General features: G+C 37.6%; 1 pseudogene; it reads right to left on the reverse strand.

The window, feature by feature from the left end:
- Positions 1 to 7,600: 7,600 nt before the first annotated feature.
- Positions 7,601 to 8,007, reverse strand: LOC114092564 (fatty acid-binding protein 5-like; annotated as a pseudogene).
- Positions 8,008 to 16,402: the final 8,395 nt, after the last annotated feature.

Genomic DNA, 16,402 nt, shown 5'->3' on the forward strand with positions numbered 1-16,402 from the left:
TTAGAAAAAAAAAGAGCATTATTTGTTTTATGTGGACAGTACACACTTAAATTTAATCATCAACTCCTGCTACCCAATAGGCAATATTCTCTCACTATTATAATGCTATTTGCCAAGTTCATAGTACACCCTTGGGTTGAATTCATCCTTAACGAAGAGACAAGAAGCCAAATCTCTCATCGTCATCTCAACCAGGTGCACCATATTATTTTAAATTTAATAATTCTGCTGAACATATTGAATGATAATGAGCAAGCTTATAGAAAGTACCAAGGATTATTTTGACCATTATGATCAACATCTGATCCAGGGGGGAAAAAAATCCTCTCACTAAATAATGTGGATAGTTCAGAGGTTTGCTTAGTAGGGTTGGTTTGGGTTTTTTTTTTTTTTTCCCTCAACTCCTTCTTCTCCCTCCCCAGGCTTATTTATATCATTTATTGGGGGTGGGGCATGGGTATTATATTTTTCAGTGGAAATAAAATATAATTTAACAAAAGTGAGGGTTTACCCTCAGCTCTTAATTATCCATACTAATGGAAACAAAGAGGCACAGATAATACAGAATGACAGGACAGAAGTATAATTTCTATTTTGCTTAAGGAAAAGGTCAGAGAACTATACACTCTTATTTCACCTTTCCCAGCTATGTCAAGCTATTAGCAATGGTTTGGGAAGGAGAAGATTTAGCAAGAATGGAAAAAGAAAAGGTTGTAGAGGCCCAGAATCCCAAATCCCCTATTATGAAACCCATTCATGATTGCCTGGATTACCTGGTTTGCTCAGCTATTCCATATCTCTAGCTATGAAGGCTCCTTTCCCTATTTGCTCTGCCATAGTCAGAGATGATCACTGTAAACAGCAATGCTCACCCCTAGAATTGTGCCTACTCAAAAGTAATTCCAACCCTAAAGACCAGTATTCAAAGGAAAACTAGAAACTAATCCAGAGCAACCATGTGGCTTTGTGTTTAAAAGTGACTGAGTGACCATTTTACTCCTGAGCAAAATAGTATGTATAGAGATTAAGAAGCTGTACATTAAAAGAACATATAAGTGGAATACATAACCACTGTCAGATTAAATATTTGCTAGCCATTGAGAGTTGCTGTGGCAACTGATCAGACTTCAATCCATATAGAGCTATAACCTTGGGATTTTCTTCATAGCAGTGTCAAATTCTCATCATCACGAAGGTGATCTTATTTTTGTGCTGGTTAGTCCTTAAGAATAATGCAGAATATGCCTTCTGGCTAAGAGTACATATTTTGGTGTCAGGTAAGACAGGTAACATACAGGTCTCTCTCTTCAGCCAGGACCTCTGTTCTGAGCTTTCAACTAACCTGTCCAAGTGCTTGGTTGATTTTTCCCCTTTGAATGTCTCTTAGACCCTATAAACACAACAGAATCCCTTCTCTTTCTCCATAAACCTGCTTAAGAGGTTTATAAATGATACTACCACAAGATTGATACTCTTTTCCATAAACCCTGAAATCCAGTTCATTCAGAGAGATCTTTTCATACATGCCTTCTTCTCTTTTGCTGTCTCAGGAGTCTCCATTTCCATCTAGTGAACCACACCAGGAAAGCTGATCCCACGGTTTGGGGAGTAGAATTATGACTTAAGCTAAGTCAGTCAGAGCATCCCATCATTCTATCCTCAATAACCAGTTCAGAAATAAGCATGAGACTTTAGTTGGTCAATCATAGTGAAATTTGAGACATTTGCTGGGAATGCTTGAACAAAGGTGTACAGAAAGAAGCATGTAGCCTTGGGCTCGCTGACAGTCATCTTGGAAGCATGAAAAAGCTTATATGTGATGCACCCCTGTAATCCCAGCAGCTCAGGAGACTGAGGCAGGAGGATTGCAAGTTCAAAGTCAGCCTCAGCAACTTAGCAAGGCTCTGTCTTGGGAAAAAAAAAAAAAAGGCTGGGGATGGGACTCAGTAGTTAAGTATCCCTCTTCATGGAGCTCTGCCTCCGGTCGACCCAACCCTGTCTCCATTTCTTGCAGTTAAGTGAGCCAGCAAGTTCCTCATTTTAAAGTTAAATTCTATTACTTACAATAGAAAATATACCAAATGATTCAATAAATAGGTGTACTGCTAACTATCTCTGGAATCCATTTACTTTTATCTTTTCCACCACCACTCAAGTCAAACTATCACTAGTTCCTTCTGAGACTATTGCAACAGGCTTCTAAATAATCTTCCTGCTTTCCTAGTTGTCCCTTTCCACATTCTCTACAAATAGTAAGCCTGATCTTGTTTTTTTAAAAAAATTAAGTATGGTTAAATTACTTCCTAGCCTAAAGTTCTTTATTGATTTCTTATTGATACCAGCATAAAATTCATAGTCCAAAAAGCCTCTAGCGCTATGGCATTTGACCCCTTCCCTTCCTCTTCATCTTCATCGTGTGGCAGTCCCCCTTGATCTTTAAATGTACAATTGCTTTGTGCAGTTGCTCAAAGACATATCATGTTCTTTTCTGCCTTTGGTCTTTTGTGTATCCTGTTTCATCTGCCTAGACCACCCTGTCCCCAAACCAATGACCATATACCCCAACATCCTTTGCCTACCCGACTCTTTGGATCACAATGGTATTCTTCACAGAAGTCTTCAATTTTATGTCCCCCTAGCACAAGCTCCCACTCTCCTGTCTCTCTTTCACAACAACCTCACATTTCTAATTACATATTTAAAAATATCTGCTCTTCCCACATCTGTCTCCTTTACCGGGTGTCTCCCAAGCAAAAATCTACAACACAGCAGGCACCCAATTAATGGGTAACCACTGAGCCAAATCCCCAGTCCTTTTTTATTTTTCGTTTTGTGACAGTCATGCTAAGTTGCTTTGGACCTCACAAAATTTCATTCTTTTTTTATTTTTTTTAATTTATATGTGACAGTGGAATGCATTACAATTCTTATTACACATATAGAGCACAATTTTTCATATCTCTGGTTGTACACAAAGTATATTCACACTAATTCATGTCTTTATACATGTACTTTGGATAATAATGATCATCACATTCCACCATCATTTCTAACCCCATGCCCCCTCCCTTCCCCTCCAATCCCTCTGCCCTATCTAGAGTTCATCTATTCCTCCCATGCTCCCTCTCCCTACCCCACTATGAATCAACCTCCTTATATGAGAGAAAACATTCAGCATTTGGTTTTTGGGGATTGACTAACTTCACTTATCATTATCTTCTTTAACTCCATCCATTTACCTACAAATACCATGACTTTATTCTCTTTTATTGCTGAGTAATATTCCATTGTGTATATATGCCACATTTTTTATCCATTCATCTATTGAAGGGTATCTATGTTGGTTCCACAATTTAGCTATTGTGAATTGTGTGCTATAAACATTGATGTGGCTGTGTCCCTGTAGTATGCTGTTTTTTTTTTAATTTTTTTTATTCGTTGTTCAAAACATTACAAAGCTCTTGACATATCATATTTCATACATTAGATTCAAGTGGATTATGAACTCCCATTTTTACCCCAAATACAGATTGCAGAATCACATCGGTTACACACCCACATTTTTACATAATGCCATATTAGTGACTGTTGTATTCTGCTACCTTTCCTATCCTCAACTATCCCCCCTCCCCTCCCCTCCCATCTTCTCTCTCTACCCCATCTACTGTAATTCATTTCTCTCCTTGTTTATTTTCCCCTTCCCCTCACAACCTCTTATATGTAATTTTGTATAACAATGAGGGTCTCCTTCCATTTCCATGCAATATCCCTTTTCTCTCCCTTTCCCTCCCACCCCATGTCTCTGTTTAATGTTAATCTTTTCCTCCTGCTCTTCCTCCCTGCTCTGTTCTTAGTTGCTCTCATTATATCAGAGAAGACATTTGGCATTTGTTTTTTAGGGATTGGCTAGCTTCACTTAGCATAATCTGCTCTAGTGCCATCATTTCCCTGCAAATTCCATGATTTTGTCATTTTTTAGTGCTGTGTAATACTCCATGGTGTATAAATGCCACAGGATATGAGACAGCAAATTCAAACAGTGAAAGAACACATTGAAAATGAATTACATAAACAGATAAACGATAGTATGCTGTTTTTAAGTCCTTTGGGTGTAGCCCGAGAAGAGGGATAGCTGGGTCAAATGGTGGTTCCATTCCCAATTTTCCAAGAAATCTCCATACTGCTTTCCATATTGGCTGACTAATTTGCAGTCCTACCAGCAATGTATGAGTGTACCTTTTCCCCCACATCCTTGCCAACAATTATTGTTGTTTGTATTCATAATAGCTGCCATTCTGACTGGTGTGAGATGAAATCTTAGAGTAGTTTTGATTTGCATTTCTCTAATTGCTAGTGATGATGAACATTTTTTCATATATTTGTTGATTAATTGTATATCCTCTTCTGAGAAGTGTCTGTTCAGGTCTTTGGCCCATTTATTGATTGGGTTATTTGTTTTTTTGGTGTTTAACTTTTTGAGTTCTTTATATACTCTAGAGATTAGTGCTCTATCTGATGTGTAAGGGGTAAAGATTTGCTCCCAAGATGTAGCTCACAGATTGTTTCTTTTGCTGAGAAGAAAATTTTTGAGCCCGTCCATTTTTGATTCTAGATTTTAATTCTTGCACCAAAGGAGTCTTATTAAGGAAGTTGGGGCCTAATCTGACATGTGGAGATTAGGGCCTACTTTTTCTTCTATTAGATGCAGGGTCTCTGGTTGTATTCCTAAGTCCATTGATCCATTTTTTAGTTGAGTTTGTGCATGGTGAGAGACAGGGGTTTAATTTCATTTTGTTGCATAAGGATTTCCAGTTTTCCCAGCACCATTTGTTGAAGAGGCTATCTTTTCTCCAATGCATGTTTTTGGCACCTTTGTCTAATTTAAGATAATTATTATTTTGTGGGTTAGTCTCTGTGTCCTCTATTCTGTACCACTGATGAAAAATGCTCAATAAAATTCTGGCAAATCGAATACAAAAACATCAAAGAGATTGTGCACCATGATCAAGTGGAATTCATCCCAGGGATGCAAGATTGGTTCAATATACAGAAACCAATAAATGTAATGCATCACATCAATAGACTTAAAGATAAGAATTATAGATCATCTCAATAGATGCAGAAAAAGCATTTGACAAAAATACAGCACCCCTTTATGTTCAAAGCAATAGAAAAATTAGGGATAACAGGAACATATCTCAACATGATAAAGGCTATTTATGCTAAGCCCCAGGCTAACATCATTCTAAATGGAGAAAAAGTGAAGGCATTCCCTCTAAAAACTGGAATAAGACAGGGATACCCTCTTTCACCACTTCTATTTAACATAGTTCTTGAAACAGTAGCCAGAGCAATTAGATGAAAGAAATTAAAGGGATACACATAGGAAAAGAACTCAAATTTGCTGATGATATGATTCTGTACCTAGAAGACCTAAAAGTTCCACCAGAAAACTTCTAGAACTACTAAATGAATTCAGCAAAGTAGCAGGATGTAAAATCAAGACCCATAAATCAAAGGCATTTCTGTGTATCAGTGACAAATTCTCTGAAAGGAAAATGAGGAAAACTACTCCATTTACAATAGCCTCAAAAAGAAAAAATAGAATACTTGGGAATCAACTTAACGAAAGAGGTAAAAGATTTATATAATGAAAATTACAGAACCCTAAAGAAAGAAGTCAAAGAAGACCTTAGAAGATGGAAAGATATACCTTGGTCTTGGATAGGAAGAATTAATATTGTCAAAATGACCATACTTCCAAAAGCACTGGTACAGATTTAATGCAATTCCAATCAAAATCCCAATGACATTCCTCATAGAAATAGAAAAGGCAATCATGAAATTCATCTGGAAAAATAAGAGACCCAGAATAGCTAAAGCAATCTTTAGCAGGAAGAGTGAAGCAGGTGGCATCACTATACCAGACCTTAAATTATATATACTACAGAGCAATAGTAACAAAAACAGAATGGTGTTGGCACCAAAACAGGACCTCACAAAATTTCTGAGGCTAGCTTTGAACTCTCAATCTTCCTGCCTCAGCCTCTTGAGTTGCTGGGATTACAGGCATACACCACTGTACCCAGACGTAGCTTTTTAACCTTGGGAAAGCTACTTAACCTCCTCAAGCTTTTATTTCTTCATTTTAAAAAAAATGCAAATGGTAATATTCACCTCACAGGGCTGTTTGAGGATTTCTAGCTTACTAGTCACTGTTCTTTAGAGAAATAGAACCAATAGGATGGAGAGAGGGTGGAGAGAAATTATGGGAAATAGCTCATGAGATTATGGAGGCCAAGAAGTTTCATGATCTGCAATCTGAAAGCTGGAGCCCAAGAAAGCCAGTAGTATCAGTCAGTCATTGATTCTGAGGCCGGAGATCCAAGTCCAAAGGCCTAAGAACCAGGGAAGCTGATGGCTTAAGTCCTGGTCTGAGTCCTAAAACCCAAAAAACAGAAGTGCCAGTGTCTAAGGGCAAGAGAAAATGGATATTTTAGCTCAGAGGAATCAAATTTTTCCTTCCTCTGCTTTTTGTTTGTTTGTTTGTTTCATTCAGGCCCTCAATAGATGCATAAGGACCACCTGTGTTGTTAAGGGTGATCTTGTTTACTCAGTCTACTAATTCAAATACTTGGCTCTTCCAGAGACATTTCCACAGACACACCTAGAAATGTTTTGCCAGCTATCTGAGCAACTTCCAGTCAAGCTGACACATAAAATTGACCATTTTATCTACTAAGTAGAATATGCAAAGTCTGGGATTTCTCCAGATCTCAGAAGGCAAAAAAACAAAATAAAAAATCCCTAACAATCTAGATGCTTTATAAAATAATCTAAACTTTCAATAAAACTAAAGTGAGAAGATGAATTTCCACCAAAAAGACCCCAAGAACAACTGTGCCATTCAAAGCAGCTGAAAGAATTTACATACAAAATACTGTAGGAGAAACTATTTGGAAGCCATCATGCTTACTCTTCTAAATAAATGACAGAAATGATTAGTCCCTGTTCTGTGTGATGTTACCTCAAGACTGAGGGCTGTGGGGATGCAGCTCAGTGGAGTGCTTGCCTACATATACAAGGCCCTGGGTTCCATCCCCAGCTCTGCAAAAACAAAACTGAACTTGCGCTCTGGGGAACTCTTGTCCCAATTTTAAAGTCACCAACAAACATACTGTGGATCCTCTTCATGATTTCAATTATATGACTGATTTCTTCCCTCAAACTGAGAACTGCATTAAGACATTTATCTACATTCTCTTGTTTCATTTAATCTTCAGATTCTTAAGTAATTCTTATCAGTTACATTTTATACCTTTTATAGATGAGAAAACTGAGACCGAGGTTTTCTGAGTTCAACACTCAAGCTCTTTCTTCATAGCATTTTCCAAATTTGGGGTTAAGTCATTAAATTTTTTTTTTACTAAGAAAAGGGATGATCCTAATTAAACCAACATTTAAAATATTTGCATGTAAAATATTTGTGATAAAGATCCTTGAATACAATAACGAAACAGTTAAGAGATTTGCTCATTGAACTATGCTTGTTCACTTTCAATAGCTAATGCCTGTTCAAAGTGATAATGAAATTTTTTTTCTACTTCTTCATAAACTGAGCACAGGTGACATTGTTCATGATGCAGTCCACCACTAATTTTCCATCTTTCAATTTTCTTATTATTGTGCTTTCCTCTCCATTCTACCCCTGATGTGCTTGCTATCTGTAAGAGTTACAGAGTTTTTTTGTCATCAACTGTAGTTTCTTCAAACTTCTCTCCCAGGGTACAAGAAAACTGACTTTTTTCCAAAGTGCTCTCAGTTTTTATGATGAGGCAGTTTTTAAAAAGTGGTAGTTAACACAACTTGGTTCGGCCACTTCTCCCTTCCACTCCCTCTTTTTTTTTTTTTTCAGAGTTAGTTTTACCCCATTTCCTTCATGTATCCATCAAAACTTTTGCTCTCCACCAAGTGCCAATTACCTCTGAGCTGCTGAATGGTGGCCATGGTGGGTGTGGACTGGTGGGCACAGCTAGCAGAGCAGGGGAGTGAGCAGGGGAGTGTATGGAAACATACTGTGATTAGATTTTCTTGTTTTACATCTACACCAGATTATAAATTTCTTGTGGGCAGGCACCTTGTATATTTTGTACACCCATTTGCATTTGCAGGAGCCCAGAATAATACTTGCTACTTATTTGTTGTTTGTTGTTCAATTTTTTTTGTCAAAAAAAGTGAATGAGTGCATGCTTTGATATAATAGAACAATCAAATGAGAATTCAGTTTTCGAAATAAAACAATATGCAAGTTAAACTAAGCATCCTGAAAGCTTTAGTTTTCTCTGTAGCCCACTTGGTACTTCAGTACTCATGGATAGGTCGACAATCCATTAAATAATGGGTGCATAATGCTGAAAGACCCAATTTTTCTCAAGTACTAGCTGGTTTCTGCAGAGCATCCTCTGTTGAGCCACAAGGCCCTCCTTTGTATTAGAAGTGAGAGCTAAGTTCTAAAGTCAACTTAGATGGAACAAATATGTTCTTTTGACTCAATGATATAACATTTTATCAGCCACATAAAAAATGAAATATATGTGTTCATTTGCTATTTGAGGAGCTTTTTCAACGTGTAAGCAGGAGCTATGTCAGCTGCTAACTGGTGATCCTTTTTTGACACCCTTTCCCAAGAGAATTGCATAGATAAACATACTCTATTTGAACAAGACCAGTGACAGCAAAATTGCTTGCTTGTCTCTAAAGAGACTCTAATAATGTGCACCAAGGGAGAGGCCCATGGTCTGACAGAATTTTTTTTCCCCAGTGTAAACCATAAAATCCATTTCAATAGCCAGAATAAAGCAGTTTAAAGTGCATCCCTAGTTAATTACATTCAAAGAGTAATAATAAAATCAACTATTAAATTTTAGAACTTCCTCTTTAAAGTATTAAATATTTGGCAACTGCATCGCAGTTAAATTTCTCTCAAACAAAACCTTGCTGTGCTCAGGCCAGCTGATAAGAAGAATATATGCATACAATTTCACTGTATTTTTCCTGTGAAGAAATATTTCAAATAAACCCTTTGTTTTTACCAAATGTCTGCAGCCTATTAAATAACCAAGAGAGTAATAGGCATATTCACTTAAGAGGACATAGCTGAGTCGGGAATCCTCTATCATAATTGGCAACACACGACCAAAGAAATGTAAAATCCAAACCAAAAGGTGGTTTGAACTCTAATCCCATGTTTGGGGCCTTGACTTATTGCCTCAGCAGCTTTCAAGATTGAGGTATTATCTGGCCTTTAAAACTTGACCCTTGATAATGACACTCCATGCCAATGGGAAAGGCACTGGCTGCTCACTGAAGCACAGGCTGTACTAGTAGTTCAGGATGAAAAAAACAGGGTTTTGCAGAAATCAGCCAGGAGGCAGCGACACAAGGCTCCTGGCACAAGGCTTGATTAGGTAGCTGAAAATCTACTCTCTTTGGTAACTTCATTCCCAGAAACAAGGCTGAAAGCAGTGGCTGCCAACATTTATTTACCCAGTGGAATTTGTTTTGCCCCAATTTTCCATTTGAAAAGCTGACTGTCTCCATGAATAGAGAGCAAGGACTCCTTCCTAAAGAGGCATTAGAACATGAAGGTCTCAGTGAAGCCAGCCTACTGGCTTCTCAGGATCCCAAAGGAGAAAGGGAAACTTGCTGCTATCTTCAAAGATACAGCTTGAATTCTGGGGAGACTTCACTGGGCAGCTTTAGGAAATAATTATGTCTATAAAGTCAATGGACTGTGGACCAGATAATAAGCTGAACTTACACCACAAGAAAGCCCACTTGGAAATATCTCTGGCAAATAGCAAACAGAAGCCTCTCAAATAAAGGTACACAGAAATGATGACATGGTAGGATCTTCACAGCAACTGTGTGTCTTTGCAGTGCCTCTTCAGAGCCAGAATCAAATGAAATATCAGAGAGAATATCTTGTAAGAGAAACAAACTGTAGAGGGGAATGCACAGGTACCCTCTGCATCCTCCTGGGCACTGGACATGGGATATAGGATGTTTCTAGAGGCAGACAGTAGAAGTGGATGGCTCTTTAACATTTCACTTTGAACCACATGTTTAAGCCATTTTAAAAAGACTCATAGTTATCATTATGCTCTTACTTTACAAAAAAAAGTAACCGAGATAAAGCTATATCCAGGACTATTCTTGAAAAAAGAGAGAAGGGAACTTGCCTTAAGCAGTCTCAGACTAAATTCCCAATTAACTATTTGTTAAGAGCCTAATAGATGCCTGGTATGAAGGTATAATGAAGAAAAAGATATATGTGGTCCTACTTTTCAGAAACGTGACCATCTAGTCATGTCCACAAATGAATGCTCTTCATTTGTGCCAGGTACTGTTTTTTAAAAGCTAGATAAAGGAAAGGTACAGGAAGAGATTGGCACCTTGATTTAGAAGCTTGTGGTAGGCTATACTGAGGAGAAGTCATGTAGACTGATCTTGAAAGGACACACAAATGTTTACCAAGTGGATATAGGATTGCACAGGGAGTGTTCCAGGAAGAAACAACTTAGGCAAGGTGTAGTTTAAGACATCTCAGGTGTCAAGGACTTAAAACTAACTCAATATGCTTGGAGGAAGTCTAGGGAGGCAGGATGCCAATATGCACCTGCACCCATGGGGTTTTGTGGGAAGGCTACAGGAGTTGGATCAAGGGCACTGATTTCCAAGCTGTTATGGTTTAGATATGAGGTGCCCCCCTAAAGGCTCTTGTATGAGACAATGCAAGAATTTTCAAAGGAGAAATGATAGATTATGAGAGGTGTAACCAAATCTGTGGATTAATCCACTGATATGGATTAACTTGGTAGTAAATGTAGGCAGGTAGGGTGTGACTGGAAGAAGTACGTCACTAGGAGTATGCTTTTAGTGTTTATATTTTGTCCATGGAGAGCATATTTCTCCCTCTGCTTCCTGATTGCCATGTCCTAAACTGCTTCCCTCCATTGGATCCTTCTGCCATCATGTTCTGTCTCACCTGGGCCCAGAACTATGGAGTCCACCTGCTGTGGAATGAACCTCTGAAACCATGAGCCAAAATCAACTTTTCCTCCTCAAAGCTGTTCTCTTCGGATCTTTAAATCATGGCAACACAAAGATGTCTAAAACACAAGCTAAACTGTTTGGACTTAATCCTCTCAGTAACAAGAAGGCACAAAGGACTTTAAATAGATCAAACCTGGGCTTTAAGAGGATCATTAGGATTCCAGCCTGCTGGTGAATGGATTGCTTGGGCCAAAACTTGGAGACAGAGACAAACTAGGACTATCCCTTCATTCATCCATGCATTTTTGAGCACTGCTGAGGGTGACCTTGCATAGGCACCCTGAGAGAGTAGTTAAATGATTATCATGGTGATGAGCACTAAGGTGAGAGAGCAGTAGAAGGAGCCCTTAGAATTTCTTTCATGAGCAGTTGATTGTGAAGAGTGGAGTATGTTTGGGTGGTTTCTGGTCTTTTTCTAAATTCTGTTGACATCAAGAGGCAAATTCTTCCCTGTCCTCATCCTCATGTAACTAATCTCTTATTCTCAAATAGATTACTCCTCTCAGAAGCATCTGTCTTGAATCAGTAACCAGATTGGAAGGAAATCTTGATGGTAGATTCCCAGGAACTGGATGAGAATAAGAAGGTACTTTTTATTAGGAATTCCTCCATTTCAAATGGCATCTGCTTCACCTCTCAGGACAACCCTAGATTCCAGGCAAAGCCATGAATGTCTAGATTGATTTTGGTGCCCCTGCCTCCCTGGACCCAATCTCCCAGGTTCCAGACCTCCTCTCTTGCCCAGCATGCACACACACACACACACACACACACACACACACACATAGTAGTCATGTTGTGTCCTTGTCCCCCCAATTTTTTTCTATCATAAAATTAAGTATTTCTGCCCAGAAAGGATAATATACTTTATGAAAAAAAGAAATTCCGGGAATCTTTCAGTTGTCTCCTTATAGAGCCAGATCAATACCAGGTATTTTCTGAAAGGTCAAACTGCTCTTCTTGGGGTTAAATGATCTTAGGATTGAAAGATTTTCCTGTGAACAGATTCAATTTCCCTCTTCACCTCAGAATCTCTCTTTTCTTCCTTTCTAACAGTCTCTCAGCTCCTCCCCAGATCGATTTGTTCAACTCTCCTTCAACTCTACTATAGACACTGTCATTTACTTCTTCAGAAATTGCTTTCTAAAAAAAAGATGGTTTGGGTCTGGCACAGTGACACATGCCTGTGATCCCAGTGACTTGGGAGACTAAGGTAGAAGGATCACAAGTTTGACCCCAGCCTCAGCAAGTTGAGAAGACCCTGTCTCAAAAATTTTTTAAAAAGAGAGGAATGGGGATGCTTAGTAGTAAAATGCTCTGAATTCAATCCAACTACCCCCAAAACTCTCTTATTTATATTCTTTTTACTTTTATTCTTTTTATTTTTCCTCTTGTCATCATGTTCTACTTCTCCCTATCCACAGGCTCTCTCCACTTCATCTACACACTTGATTTAATCACCTTTACACTCCTTTCAAACCTGGCATTCCCTCAAAGGTATGTGTCAAACCTCTCATTAAGGTACTCTCATATCCAAACATGAAGGCTCATCCCAGGGCTCGACCCATCCCAAAGTGGGCCAAAAGCCCCAGGATTCCTACAAAAATCATGAGGACCTGACTTTCCAAGGACCAGGCCAGGCCACACTTCACAGACAAGTTACATGTGTGTTTTGCGCATCCACCACAGACCACAAAACCTGTGAAGGTTTGGATTGTGGGAAAAGGTTGTAGGCAAGGCAAACAGACAATGGGATGTGGCTCCTGAGCTCAGGTGTCTCATCAGTGCCGGAAAGAGAAAGGAAGCCGGTCACCAACCCAAACACTGCTGGAGCCTGTGGAGATGAGAATATTCTTGTTGGGATAGGTCATCATGGGGGACCTCCAGGGAAAGGTAAGTCTTGAAATAGGTCTTTAGGAGAAAAAAAGAAGTATTAGGCTTGGACAAGAGCATAAAAGGAGAGACAAGTGTGATGAAAACAGCAAAGGTGGCTAGCTTGGAATTAAAAGGAGGGCAGCAGGAGATAATACTGGATAAATACCATGGGACCAGATATGGCTTCTTTGACTACCTGCAGGGTAGAGGATTAGTTTAACAAGGAATCCTCCTAGATCTTGATTAGAAAAAGAGGAAAGTTTTCTAGAAGGAACATTAATTTGATGACATATAATTATAGGAGAAAGAAAGGCAAGGATTCTCGTTAGGAGAATATTAAAGCAATCTAGGAGTTGTCCAGATAATTTGGATACTAGAAAGAGGATGAGGCATATCCCAGAGATAGTGTAGAAGAAAGATTAAAATGTCTACTTCATAATAAGTTACATCCCACATTAATTTCAGAGGCAATTGTTCACCCCTGGTAGACTGAGGATAATTATTTCAATGTAGAAAACTAAAGCAGATAAATTCACATTCTCCAAGTGAAGAATTTGGGGAAACTTTTTTTCTGATTATCTGGGGAAAAAAATTGTAATCTCTCCCTTTTTACACGTGTGTGTGTGTGTGTGTGTGTGTGTATCAAATCCAGGACCTTGCATATGCTAAGCAACAAGTACCATGGAGTTACATCCCCAGGCCCCTTTTTAGCCTTTTAAATGTAGTCCAGATTATCAGAGTTGAGGTAAAAATGGAACTTTTTTTTTTCCAGTGCTGGGGATAGAACCCAGGACGTTAAGCATGCTATGCAAGTGCTCTATCACTGAGTTACATCCCACGCCTGAAAATGGTACATTTTGACACTTAAATATAGTTACCTTGCTCAGCATTCACAACGCTAACTCTGTAAAGTTAGTGTCAATATTACATGAGTCAGTAGTTATTTCCATTTTACAATCAAGGGAACTCAGAGAAGTTAAACTACTTCCTGAGATCACTCATTTAGTAAGAGATAGAATGAAATTTGAATTCAGGTCTTCTGACTTCAAAGTCCACACTTCTTATCCTACATCACTGAATTTTCTGTTCAACACAGTAAAGCAGAGGTTTGTTCTCTTTAAAGAATCAGAATTAAAGGATCAGAATTTTAGGTGTTTGTTCTCTTTAACGGATCAGAATTTTAAGATATAGGCTGATGAGTCTTGACATTTCCTTAATGTAACAAGTTAAGTCTTTATTCAAGAGAGAACAACTTGCGATTTTCTTCCATTGGTGGGCTAGACAGATAATAAAAATGATAGCAAAGGTTATTAAAATTTATATGGAGACTAGCACAGATTGGAATAACTACAAAGTGAATTCTTTAAGCTGCAATAGAAAGGTGGTGAAATAGCACAATATGAAAGAAAACTCCTTTAGCTTCAGATGCCTAAATATGCCATCAAAAGACTGCTCAATTCTCAAATGCCAGTATTTTCTGACTCCTCTAGAACCTATTCTTAATGTAAAATATCAAAGTCAACAGGATAGTAGGTGTCCCAAAATGTCTTAATTCAGAGAATTAGTGTTAACTGAGTCTGATTAGCTCCATTTATCTCTAATTAATTACCTTTATCTAATTAGACACTTTGTTTCCAGTAGACATGGAGTCAAGTAGACTAGATTATTAGTGTAGTCATTGTGCCTTTACAAAATCCTGAAATTAATGAAACGTGCAAAAGAATCTGCAGTTCTAATTGCACAGGTGTTGCCTTATGGCAAAGCTTTATCATCTGATTACACCAAGGGGTTATTAGTGACTTTTTATATAGAGGATGAGCCCATGAAATGTACCTTAGCAACAGCTCATTAGTTTAGGGTTGTTACTGTATTATTTATTACATTCAGCCTTCCCCATTATCTAGATTGATTCATGGACCTATATATTTTTCCTTTCCTCTGTGCAGAAAAAATAAAATAAAATAAAATAAACCATCGTTATGTAGAGTCCAGATGCAATGTGGAAAAATGCAAAATGTGTTCATCAGCTACAATTTGACTCTTTAAGGCAAAAAGCTCTAAAGTTAGATGAGATCAGAATCCAATTTATGGTTATTTTCTATGGAGAAAGAACCAATTTAAAATTACTGAGTATAGAATGATTCATACATGTGATCAAAAAAACCCATGGCTGTCCTAATGTCTTCACCTAACTAAACTGGCATACCAAGATACATGGAAGAAAAAAGCAAAACATTTTTACACTAAAATACATTTGAATTTATTTATTTTCTCCCTGTATCTTTTCAAAGTGGATTGACAACACATAATCTCTATGTATGTTCACCTACAATATCTATAAAAATTCATCTCTTGTTTTACTTTTTTTTTTCCTCTCTCTCTCTTAAGAATAGATTTGTTGCCAGATGGGGGAAACTAACAAATTATACAATCTAGCTTAACTGAAAAAGCAAGATTCCAATGCCTGCTTATAAAAATGAAAACTGATTTTTCATGGCAAGTTTAGGTGTCTGCAAAAAACTAAACTATCTCAACCTTTATATTTTTTCCTCATAACTATTTGAAGAACTGTTTTTCACAATCATAGAGTAATTAAACAGCTAGAAGCAAACCCAGCCACAATGCTGATCCACCATACAAACATGTTTATTGACAACACAGTAATTCTTTAAATAATTTGTCAACATAAATATGTCAAATGGGTTTTAAAATCATTTTTCTCTCTGTTCACCCACCAAAAAAAAAAAAAATCCTCAACTGCTATGAGCCATATATTGCTGTTCACTTATTGCTGACTCTAAACTAGTGAAATGATATCTGGTAACTGTTATATAGAGCATGACAACTAATTTGAGGGGTAATAATGAATATTTAATGATCTTCCTTTCAAGCATGAACATATAACTTTTCATGTGTGCCTTACCAAAATTATAATCATTAATCTAAAAATTATTGTTGCAACTGAAATAATAGCCAAGAATTATAGATTATAGCCAAGTCAGAACATTGCATAAATATTCTGTATGAACACAGACACAGGGCCTCATAGGAAGCACCAACCTCTTGTTTTCATTCAATCTCAGTGCTCTCTTTGCAATGTATGGAAGTTGTGTGATTAGTAGAGAAGTGATTTGAAACCAGATATAAAAAGGCTATCATTTTTATCAATAAATAAACATAATAGCCAACTTCACTTTCACTCTTCACCGGCTCATCACATCTAAACAAAATAATACATATATAAAAATTTGGCCCCTTTAGGGGTAATATTTTAGAATGCTCTATTTAAATAAAGAGTAAACATAAAATTTATCGGAAGTACCACATTTTTATATCTTAAATTTCATTTTTTATATATCAGTAATTTTCCAGTGTGTCCCTCTCTCAGAAATTACAGTATGACTTTGGGAAA

Source organism: Marmota flaviventris, chromosome 10 (assembly GCF_047511675.1).
Source record: "Marmota flaviventris isolate mMarFla1 chromosome 10, mMarFla1.hap1, whole genome shotgun sequence".
Classification (NCBI taxonomy): Eukaryota; Metazoa; Chordata; class Mammalia; order Rodentia; family Sciuridae; genus Marmota; species Marmota flaviventris.